Here is a 12,808-nt window from a genome sequence, read left to right as displayed (position 1 = left end):
CAAATGAGATTATTGTGTATTCCGGCCGCCTTCAGCATTGTTTTACAATGTAGAAAGAAATAAACATCAGGCCATGGAATTAGAAGATGTGTCCAAACTTTTGACTGGCAGTGTATGTTAAGGCATGTACGAACAGAATACAGATTTAACAGGTTTCCAGTCAATGAAATGCCAAATTTCAAGTATTTGTGTTGTTTTTTGTAGCAAGTTCATAGCACACAAATTTCTTGCCTTATGATTTATAAAATAAATAATATGATAATAAAACATATGATGTGGCCTGCTGTTTATAGCAAAACTAACTTCCAAAAGCTGTAAATAAATAACAATACATTTATTTACATTTGTGCACTAAGGCTGTTAAAGGAATGATTGTTTATAGCTACTATAACATACATGATACCAGTTTGTTTACCATTAAACAAATGTATAAGGTGTTTGAAAACTGCTGTTACAGTACAACTAACTTACACATTGAAAGCTTTAAAGAATGATGGCTTTGAATTGAATGACAATTTGTAATAAAAAGCCCTGATAACTGTGTTTTGAAATGTTTTGTGTGATTTATACAGTAATAATATTTTTTTTTTTTACAATAAATTAAATTGTATCATATCTTCATTTAGAGTCAATAAGTCCATTGTTAAAATCACTATAGAAATAAAATTCAAATGAATTACTTCAGGTCACCATTGGGTTTTTTTTTTTTTAAATTATCTTTCCAAAAAATGGATGACTGAGAAGTCCGGAAGAGCAGAAGGGCAGAAAATGCAAAAATCCACTTGGTGGGACTTAATATGCAGCTAAATTAACATGCAGCAAACTTAATATGCAGTTAGAGCTGAGCAGAGAGGGAAAAAAAAACCCTGCCATCATTCTCATGTCTCCTTGCTTTGGTTAAATTTATTACAATTGCATAACCTGGTGGTTCAGGAATGCAGGCCACATAAGTGTAAAGTGTTCATACAATCATTATTCTGTCTCCTGTAAAACAGCCAATTACTGTCAATCTGTCTCAATTTATTTATACCCCCAGCATGAAAAGAAACATGGCATTAAAGAATAGACTGAGAGTATGAGGATATTTAACCCCCCTGAGGAGAACAACAGGAACTGAAGAGAGACTATTAGAGCAGCACGCTCATATTTCTCTCTAAACCTGCTGACCACAGATGAAGACTACAGCATGTGAGTACAGCGACAGGAATTTCATATTGCAATAAAAAAAAAGGCTTATAATGTTGCAGACAGAAAAGGAAACTCAGAGTCGCTGTAACTGAGAGTGAGAGTAAAGGAACGGAAAACAATAATTCAGCTTTGAGCCTGGGGTTAAATGACCTGACGGTGAACTCTGCCCCTTTTCTCTCCAGGTGGTAAAAACCAAGACTGGAGATGTGACAGCTTCCACTTTGACATGAAGAGGAAACAGAAGGAGGCGATAAACTTAGGTTAGGTTTGACATTAAAAGCCAGGTTTAAGTGTAAATCTTTAGTCTTTTTTTTTTCAATCAGTTGGGCCTTTCGGAGTTTATTATCCAGAATATCACTTCCATCCCTGTTGAATTCTGGATTCGGATTGGTCAGAAGATGTTAATTAATTTTCTGCAACAGATGCAAATCACAGGTTTATATTAATGCACTTATTCTAATACATAATGACTTCTATAGTAACAGTATTCATTTACACTGCATTCACAAAGCTGATGCTCCAAATAGTTTTGAAAACCTAATAATAAACACATTAAAACATATTATTATTATTTAATATATAATTGTCTACATGATAACATTTTCTTTAAAGGAGCTTTCTCTTAAAAATTATGGTTAGGGTCAGTGTTTTATTAGTTAGAAATAAAGCAGTTTTCCAATACTGAAACGTCTATCCGGCTGAAATGTAACCACAAATGGATAAAAAGTGTAATGAATCGTTCCCAAATGAATGTGCTATAGGATGAATAAAACATTGTGGATGTTTTTCTAACACTTCAGGGTGGTAACAGCAACATCTACAAGCTTTATGCACTAAAAATGCACATACATTGTACACATATGCACTTTATTCATAAACAGTAATAATATATTCATATAATTCATATCACCATATTCATATTCATATCAGTCTTATTGTATTGTATCTATATGCTAATTTATTTCCGTTTTATTTTATTTTTGTGCAGTTACATTTTACTGTGTGTGATTGCATATGTGATCAATAATGTCTGAATTTGAAGCATATTTTTTTCGTTAACTGTAATCCTGGATTAGATAATAATAATAATTGAAACAAATCAAGTGTGAACTATAATATTAAACAAATATCTTCAAACAAACAATTTCACCTACAGACTTTAGTCCACACTGAATCTGATGTGTGGTTTGACCAAAAGCATGTAACTCTTACTTTCTGATGTCCAGCTAGGAAAACAACAAAAGAACACGGAGTAAAAAAAGGTTCACTTCTCTTCTTTTAGATAAGATTATAGTAGCATTAGTTTCAGATCAGTCAGCACATTAATATGTTGGTTAAATCTATAAAAATTACTGTAAGCTGTTTTGAAAAAGTCGCTAGTGTTAGCTGGCTTTTGCTAATTCATGAAACTAAAGACAAGCTTGTTTTTCCCCTCTTGAATGCATCAAGGTTGAAAATGTGTAATTTCTGTGCTTTGATTTCACATACGAGTTGAGCTGAATGCAAGCATGAGCCTGATTCTGGCATGGAGTGCTGAGGAAAAAAATAATTTGACTTCAGGATGGAGCTGCAGCTGCTTTTAGCTCTGCAATGTCCTTCTATCTAGGTTTATAAACAAAATTGTGTCATATAGTGTCAGAAGGCATCAGCAAGACTGTGTGAGACATTGAACAACTCCACGTTTATGTGATACTAAACCAGAGGCTACAGGCTTCCTTTAATTTATAGCAACATTATTTGTTTGGCTGAGGTATCACTACCAGGATAAATACAATCGAAATTATAGCCAATATGTATGCATCACATCCTGTTTCACAGTTCCACTCTGATGAAGAGAGGGTGCGGCGTGGGATTGTGGCTGTTCCCAGCGTTGCACTTTTCAGGACAGATTGATGTTGTCATTTCCTGAATTCTTTAATTAGTTGTAGCTGCTGTTCCAGCTTAGGGGTTACAACCCTGAGTGTGTCTATCACCTTTGGGACAACCTTAGCTTTAACCTTCAGGATCTGCTGCGTCTTAAGCTTCTCATATTCCTTCCTTACTTTCCAAACAGACAGAACACAGATAAATATCTTCCTAGAATACAGATAAATATCTTTCATAGCCAGATTGATTCTTTAATATCTTACAAACTGACTTGAAACAAATAGAATTAAGAACAATACCAGGTTTGTTAGCAGCCTAGCTAGCATCAGGCTTTTTTTATTATTATTAAAGTATTTAAACCATTAGCAAACTAACCAGCATTAAGTTCACTGTTGTATTGTTTAAACAATTAGTTAGCTTTGTTTGTTGTGTATAACCTTTTAAAAATATTGTGTACATAAGCAGACAGTTAGAAATTTTAGTTTTTAATATTGTGTAAACCAACAGAAGGCTGCTAGCAAAAATACTAGCAGGTTAGCATGTTAGTAACAACTACTTATTATGCTGTGTAAAATAATATATATTTTTTATAGTGCTATATAGAAATTTGTTTTTAAGTTAATATCTACAATTAGATCCGATTCACACTGAAGTACTGAAAAAATGTGTTGTCAAACAAGTAGATCTATGTATCATTTTACAGCTTCCATTATTCATATGTCAACTGTTTTGTTCACTGTATGAAATGAGGATAAAATAAATTTAGACCCTGTATTGTTCTAATGATAGCACACAAGACTGCAGTTTATCATTAATTAAGGCTGCTAGTCAGGATGTCACTGGGTCTTTACAGTTCATCTGAGAGCTCACTTAGAAAACGCCCAGCATTCCAAGCTGACAAACTGGAACGTGATTAACGACGTGCCTGGTCTACTGTGAGGATAAAATCTTGGCTGTGTCGCTTTTTATAAAATGTGGTTTGCATGCTGAGGTTTGCTTCTGCTCAAACCCAAGATAAAGGAGTGTATGAGTCACTAGATAGGACCACAAACTCCACCACATGGGAACCAGAGCAGGCCTATTATACCTCCATCAGCCCCAAGCTTTCCCCAGGAATCATTACTGTCCTCAGGCAGGAGGAGGTACTCAAACCCTCCAGCATTGGACTACTTCCTGGACCATTTGGATTAATCAATCAGCCCTTTGCTTTGTTAAACTCATTTATCTGAGATAAAGTTAGAAAATGGAAGATAAATAAATATATAACGGACATGTATTGATGTTCCAAGAATTACATTACAACTCACGTTACAAGTATGATGTGTTTCCATGGGAACACATGTCGGAAAGACTGGACAGAAGTCTGACACATTTAATAATGTTATGTGCTGGGATAAACCAGCAGCCTTACTTCAAGCTGTGACGCACGTGTTCGGAGCAACAAATGTCAGGACGTGCTTAAGCGTAAAACGTCTCGTTGGTACATTCTCAACTCTATAGGTACGCTGACCAAAAATGCATGTCAAGGATAAACCGAAACCATAATCGAAACACGCAGCATAAACTCTTCCCTAAACAGCATAAGACAAAAAATAAGAAAAGCAAATTGTACATGAAAAATGAATCGGCATGAATATGGACTGTAACTAACTTAGCAGAACCAAATGGAAACTATTTTAAAAAAAATACTGAGGTATCATCAAGCAACACTTGTGAATTTAATACAAAATCCTACTTAAGCATGGTAATTGAGTAATCACAGCTCATAAAGCTACCACCTCTGCGTGACAGTCGTCGGATTTATCCGGAGCTTATGTTTCCACGATTAAGCGAGGTGGTGCTTGACATCAGTGTCACTTTAATTATATGAGGATTTTGTCTTTATCTCAGTGTTGTCATGGATATTTTTCATTATACATCTTGACCAATCACTAAATAAATCATATTTCTGTTATTTATGACCGAAGGGGAGTTACAGTTTGCCACAGTTTTCACAGTAACTGGTTCTAAAAATGTTGAGCTTTTATGGTATAGAGTATCTGCAATAGTACAGAGTGCTGCAGGGATGACGTATGTTTTTAGGCAACCTGGAAGTGATCTTCACTCTGGTTCCCTCAACAAAAAGCCAGCAAAAAGGATTTCTCCATTGGCTTTTTTGGATTATTGAGGAAAATAAGCTCTGTGATCAACAAGTTTATGATTTTGACACATCCTGTTCATCAAGATAATCTTCACTGATGAACAGAAATTTTATGAATTTTGAATTCTAAATACAGTCACCTGTACTACAGTCATGTGAACTCTTTTAATCTTTATTTTAAAAAAATGTTTCCTGATTGGGATCCGCTGTGCTCTTTATAGTGGATAATTTTTAATGAGTGATTTGGAATAGTTTGTGAGAATTTGGTGTTAGTTGAAACATAATGAGACTGTAGTAGATGAGTTTCCTGTTTGGCTTGATAACGATTAATGTCCCTGACAACTTCTATAGCCCTGTTTAGCTACTTGTTAGCAGCCACCTTTAAAAAAAAAAAAAAAACGTGAAATTAAAAAAAAAAATCTCAAGTGGTGTGTTACTGATGTGTTTCCTGTCATAAAATAAAACATGAAATTATCTTGTGCTAGTGTTAACCGCAAGACTTATTTCAGGCATTTAATCAAAAACCTGTTCAAAAACCCAAGCCTTCAGGACAATGGAGCCAAAAGTGTTAAAATGCCAAATTATTTCTGGGTTTTAGGACTCATGCCCACATTAATCAGACAATGGTAAAACATTAAAGCAAACATATTAAACATTCTTGTAAACCTGTACAAAAAGCCTTTTTGAACATTCTTATTATATTGTTCTTTTTGAGAACGACTTTCCCATAATACCCCTTACATTTTCAGTATTTGTCATATTGCTAAAGAGAGAGTAACTATAAGGAAATGCGACACTCGGAGCCAAAAACTAATGCAGCAGTGTGCAGCCCTGCTTAAGGTTTTGGTGTATTCAATACAGGGATAATGTGTGCAAGAGTTGCGTGTCGATGAAACCACATTTGCAAGTTTACATGATAAAATACTCTGCTGTTTTGTATTAGCTGTTGCGTATGACTGCTCCAGTACTGCAGGTGGCACTATTAAAATTTCATAACTATTTTCATGAATACAGGACAAAGTCTGCAAAAGTGATGAGCGTGAAAGCTATTTTTCAGTACTTATATTTCAATTCTATATTTAAAGAGATAACAGGAAAAATAAAATAAGATGCAGGTAATATTGGGCATAGTTTGTTGATAACAAGCAATCACAGGTGTAGTGTGAGTCCATTTGCTCCACAGTTACATCACATTGTCTGCTCAGCAGTGCTGTGTATTCTGTGTGTTTGAAAGCATCCATAAATGATGACGAGGTTGGGACCATGCTTGGAGAAACAGATATGACATTAATGTCACATATTTACAGCAGTCATGTTCCTGCACAGAGAAAACACAGATGTGATTTTGTTGGATTTATGAAGGGAGTTGCAAAATTTTTTATCAGAGTCTCAGCAGGACACCAAAGGAAGGGGTAAGAAACTTACACAAAACAGTAATAGACAGAAGCAGTAGTTTCTTAATCAGTATTTAAAAAAAGAAAAAGTTAGGATGCAGAGTGCATTATTCCTTACCTAGTTGGTAGACTACCCACTCCATGTGTTCTTGAGATCCTGACTGGCAGTGTGTGTCAGAGTTGACTGTAGAAATATAGTAACATCATCATCCTCATTAGGGTCCAGCATTCAGCTCCACAGTGAATTTAGTTTAATTTCTAGATAACAGGAAGTCCCACTGTGTCCCCAGCCACATCAGCATGCCTGTGTGTTAGGACTTAACGACCAACTGCATGTGCTTTAAGACACAGATTTACACAGATTTTAGAATGTTGAGTGGCATCCATTATTTGTTCATTACACTAAATTTGACCGATGACGTAAATGTTGGACAAAAAATGTGTCTTGGCTGTACTGCATTTGGCATAAGTGGGAAACTGTAAATTTTATTTTTTGTTGAATAATTTCTTTAATATTATGCTTTGACCATGGGCTTTGATTGACCATAAAAACCATATGTGACCCTGGCACTATAGCAGTATAGCAGTTTAACCACATTTGAATGTCCAATTTAATTGTATTTGGCATGTGTACAAGGTTGACCAAACCGCAGGGTGCGCCAGTGCTTTATGGTTCTAGTTAGCTGCAGGTAAGTGAATGCACTCATTTCTACAATGGATCGTTTCACTGTTGACAAACTTACAGTAATGGCTCCGAAGCATGGCGGCTGAGTCTCTTTAAAACGTTGCAGTCTTGGGTATAAACCAAATCTGCCTTAATTAACTACATGTGCTCTCTGGAAACGATAAGTCTAACAAAGTTGCAGATTTATAGCAGACTGTGAAATGAAATCCGATTGGAAAGAAAATACTGATAAACGCCTGCATTCTTCGAAAAAAGTGGGATTGTGTCTGAGGTAGACTCTATTAGTCCAGCTTGGGAAGAAAATTTGTATTAATTTCCTTCCTTAATCTCATTTCATAGTCTGGTGGATTTAGTGGTTTGTATTGCTACTTCACCAGAGACCTCACAACAGAAAACAAAAAAGCAAGGCAGTCCAGCTCTGATTCATTCCCTCCTAAAGCTGCACATCCTCCCTTTCATGAACAACATGTAGTCCAACATTAATAAAATCAGTCATTTGTTGCTTAGCAACATGTCACCCTGCCAGTATGCTGTTTCTTCCCTCTTAATGCTCCTGAGATGCCGGGCGCTGTGGAGCACTGTGTCTGGCTAAGTGGGGGTGGGATAGAGGAAATTACTGCTGCATATGGAGTAGGTTTCTATGAGATGCTCAGCTCAAGGATAATTTTTTTTTTTTTTTTTTTAAATCTGAACTGTTTTATATCAGTGTAATCTGAATGACCTGAGTCTCAATCTGAATTGTAGATTTGACAGTTTCATTATACACCAATCAGCCACAACATTAAAATCACTGACAGGTAAAGTGAGTAACATCGATTATCTTGTTACGATGGCACCTGTCGAAGGGTGGGATATATTAGGCAAGAACAGTCAGTTCTCAAAGTTGATGTGTTGAAAGCCGGAGAAATGGACAAGCGTAAGTACCTGAGTGACTTAAACAAGGGCCAAATTGTGATGTCTAGATGTCAGAGCTGCTCCACAATAGCAGGTCTTGTGTGGTGTTCCTGGTATGCAGTGTTTAGTACCTATTAGAAGGGGTCCAAAAAGCACGAGTTAACCAAAGATAGGGTCAAGGCTCATTGATGCACGTGGGATGTGAAGGCTAGCCCATCTGGTCTGATTTCACAGAAAAGCTCCAGTAGCACACGTTGCTGAAAAAGTTATCCTGGCTATGATAGAAAGGAGTCAGAACACACAGTACAACACAGAGTGTCAGAGTGTCCGTGCTGACCCCCGTCCACCACCGAAAGCACCTACAAAGGGCACATGAGCAGAAGAACTGAATCATAGAGCAATAGAAAAAGGTGGCCTGGTCTGATGAATCACTTTTTCTTTTACATCATTTGGATAGCAAGATATATATGTGTGTGTGTGTGTGTGTGTGGTGCTTGCAGAGGCAGAGGCTGGCACAGGCAATGTGATGCTCTGGAAATGTTCTGCTGGGAAACCTTGGGTGCTGGCATTCATGCGAATTTTACTTTGACAAGTACACTCTTTCATTGCGACGGTATTCCCTAACGGCAGCAGACTCTTTCAGCAGGATAATGCTTCCTGACACACTGCATAAATTGTTCTAGGAACGGTTTGAGGAACATGACAAAGAGTACAAGGTGTTGACTTGGCCTCCAAATTCCCCAGATCTCAATCTAATCAAGCATCTGTGGGATGTGCTGGACAAACCAGTCTGATCCATGGAGACTCCACCTTCAGAGGTTTAGTGGAGTCCATGACTTTATGGATCAGAGATGTTTTGGCAGTACAAAGGGGATGTACACAATATTAGGCAGGTGGTTTTAATGTTATGGCTGATTGGTTCATATCTCCAGACATAACAAAAAAGTGAGAAAACAAATTAATTATGCAGTGAACTTTAATCAACTTGACCTAAATACTTCATAATAAATAAATGGATAAATAAATAAATAAATAAATAAGCATTACCTTTTCTCTTTAAGGCAAGAAAAGAAGGAAAAAAAATCAAATTTGTTCGATGTCTAGAACTAAGTAGTAATTAAAATCTTGGATAATCAAAATCCTACATAATTGTCTGCCTTAAACACATTCAGTTTTTCAGTGAAGTCACTTAAGTTGTCTTTATTTGTCACATGTACATTACTGTACAGTGAAATTCTTTCTTCTCATATCCCATTCTTAGGGGTTGGTGTCAGAGCGCAGGTCATCTATGATGCAGTGCCCCTTGATCAGGGTGGGTTAGGGGCCTTTGGAGGACATAACATCCTGAAGGGTTTTATTCCTCTCATTTCACAACAATTATCTTTTTATTATTAATTAAAATATTTAAACAGTTAGGGCCACACCCCTGGATGATCAGAGCCACTATACCACATAATGTGATTTGGTATCAATCTGTCCTGTAGACCCCACCTCCAAAAGTTTGAAGCAGGGCCGATACAGAAGATGAACTGAACGTTGTTTAAATTATAATCATGTAGTTGTACTCTGCTATTTTGTGGATATTACAAAGCTTTCCTATGTAATTTAATGTATAGAATTTTGCATAATTATATACCCCCTTCAGCAATTCCACATTATGCACTGTCACAAACTAATCATTTATTTATAAAATTTATGTTTTATTTTATTTATTTTATTTATTTATTTATTTATTTATTTATTTATTTATTTATTTATTTATGTTGTTAATTTTTTTAATTTAATATTCAAATAAAAAAAATTAAATAGTGATTGCATAACTATCCAAAGGCTGTGTGATTATACAGCAATAAGAACTGTATTAAAAAATGGCAGTATATTTCTGAAGAGATAATAAGTAAGGTAAAGTTTTGTTTCTTAAAAAAAATCAGATCACCTGCATGAGGTGAAAATTGGGTAGATTTGGTAAATAGGGCTAATTTTAATTCTGTATACTACCAAGCAAAAAAAATGTCCATGACTGAGACCTGAGACAGAGCTGCCAATTCAGTGACAGTAGCTAAAATGCAAATGATGTTTCTTTAATTGCCCACTCACCCCACCACTTTAATTCCTACCTGCATAGCTAGTTTGTTTTGCTAATCTGAGAATGAGTCTAATTCAAAGTGAGTGTGTAAGATGTAAATCAAACCAATTTTCACTGATTACTGATCGATTTAACTAGTTTGTTTTTGAAGCCGACTAAACTACATGCTCACAAGAGCGTAACTACAAGCAAAATGTCTAACTTACCATTTGCTAATGTGAGCATACTGTAATATATATGGAAGTTGTTACTTGACTAGTTATTACATGATGAAATTGAAATGATGAAAGTCCAGAACTTTATAGGTCAAGAAAGTTGTTTCACTTTTCAGTGACACTGTTTGCTGATGATATATCACCCCCCGCTTTAACTGTATTGACTGATGAAACAATATTCCTGCACAGAAGGGAGCTTACATGCTGAACCCAGAAACCTTGGCTCCAGAAGCCTCACACCGCTCTTGATTAAGCCACTAATGCCAGTGTCAGTGTCAGTGACAACAGGCTGCCTACAACAGGCCCTAATTGATTTTCCAATCCTCCTCCACTCACTGCACTCATACCTACAGTGTGGGATAGGCTATTTTGAGGGATGATATATTATTCATCTGAAAGTCAGTGGCAGAAATGCCACAAAAGAGAGGAACCTGTAGCCTCTCTTCCAAGATGCCGTAATGAGCCGTGCCTGTGACTGAGTCGTGCCGCTGGCCCATTAAAAAGCAACCCCAGGTTTGCAGTCATTAAAAAACAGCAGCTGCTTTTTCACAGGTCATGACTGATAGAGGACTTGCAGGTTCTGGGTTCTCCGATACAGGCTAAGCTAATTGTAGAAATGCTCATTAAATCAGATAAAGTAGCTCATAAATCAGACTGAAGGGTTGAACTGTGGTCAGTCAGAGCTGTTTGGCGAGAGTAAATCTCCTCGGGACTTTTTTTTATTTAATGCCTTAGATCTCATTACATCTTTTTCCTGACCGTGTTCCAGCGGCTGTGATACTGCACGAGGCCTGCCCTTGTGCGCAGCTGGTTTCCGTGGGCTTGGATAAAAGGAAAGCGATATATTCCCTAATAATGTCACAGACGTGAGCATGCAACTCAAATCTCTCCATTCTTATGTATTAAGGTTTTACAACTTCACTACTAAACCTTAACATAATCTCAGCACTTATACATTCTGTAGGCTATAATTCATCACATTACCTCATCTTACAGCCCTCATAAAATCAACTGACCAGGTAATTAAATGATATTTATATTGGCATATGAATCCCGTATTACAAATCCACAAAATCTGTATCTTGAGGAGTTCCTCAAGAACCTTTAGCATAACTAAATGTGGATTTTAAGCTCATTTAAAAGAATACCTAGGCAAACATACTCCAAATGTAGACTAGGAGCCAAGTCATGGTTAATGTCTGAAATCTGCTGCTTTAGATTTGCAGTAACAAGTGAAGGAAGCTCCTTTTACATCTAATCAACTTTATTTGTATTGTGGTCTTAAATCAGCCTCACAAAGGATTAATAAATAAAACAAGGATCCATAAAACTGTAAAAGAGCAATGAAAGAATAAAAAAGGAATGCTTGAGTTTATAGTTTCTCTCTTTCTGGGACCTTATTGGTTGATGCACCTAATAACCCTAACAAAGTCTCAGTGGTCCTCTGAAGAAATGGGAAGGAATACTTGAACCAAAAGAAGAAAGCAATAAAGACAAAATCACATGATAAAAGATAAAAGACTAAAATAAATAACATCATGTTGTTTATATAGCTCGTACCTGCATCAATGTATAAGAGTAACTTTATTCGAAAAAGTCCTGGGGAAAGAAATGATGATGAGGTAAAAACAAAATGAAATAAATATCCTGTGCACTGAAACTATTGACGGACACAACACTGAGAGGAAACACGTACATCGGTAGTGTAAAGTGTTCTATAGCAGCAGAACATTCAAAGAAATTGGTAGTTATTACTGGACTTACCGGCACTTTCTTTTTCAATCAGGCTTTAAGAGCTGGAGAATGATACCATGAACAAAGCAATTCTGGTATTCCAAGATGGCTTCATGACCCTTGGCCCTCATAAGATCCCTGCATTCAGCTACATGGTCAAGTTTTCTTTATCAGAGATGGTAGAAAACACCATGAAGTTATAGGAAAATGATCAATGGTGTGGTGGTGTGAATAGGTCTGATACAGTGAGGTAATGTTACCACCTTGAAGTGGATTCTTTTCATTTTCTCTTGATTTCTCTTACACAACAACAGATTGCAGATTAATACAAATGTTATGTATTAAAGAATGTCACTTTTTTTAAAAACTAAATAAAATCTGGAAGACAAGCTATTTCCTGTTATCACTTGTTATAGCAGCTATAAACAATTCTTATGTCACCAGGCTCTATTTTCTCTCACAGACAATGGAGACTCTTTCCGTCAATGGTAAATAAACATATCCTTATAGATGTACACAACAATATTGATTATTATACATTTTTTAGTTAAAAAAATCTGTTGTTAATCCATTTATTATGTGGAGCATCTGCTATACAAGCGCCTG

This window comes from Hemibagrus wyckioides, linkage group LG18 (assembly GCF_019097595.1).
Source record: "Hemibagrus wyckioides isolate EC202008001 linkage group LG18, SWU_Hwy_1.0, whole genome shotgun sequence".
In the NCBI taxonomy this organism is placed as follows: domain Eukaryota; kingdom Metazoa; phylum Chordata; class Actinopteri; order Siluriformes; family Bagridae; genus Hemibagrus; species Hemibagrus wyckioides.
Note: the sequence above shows the minus strand (reverse complement) of the source record.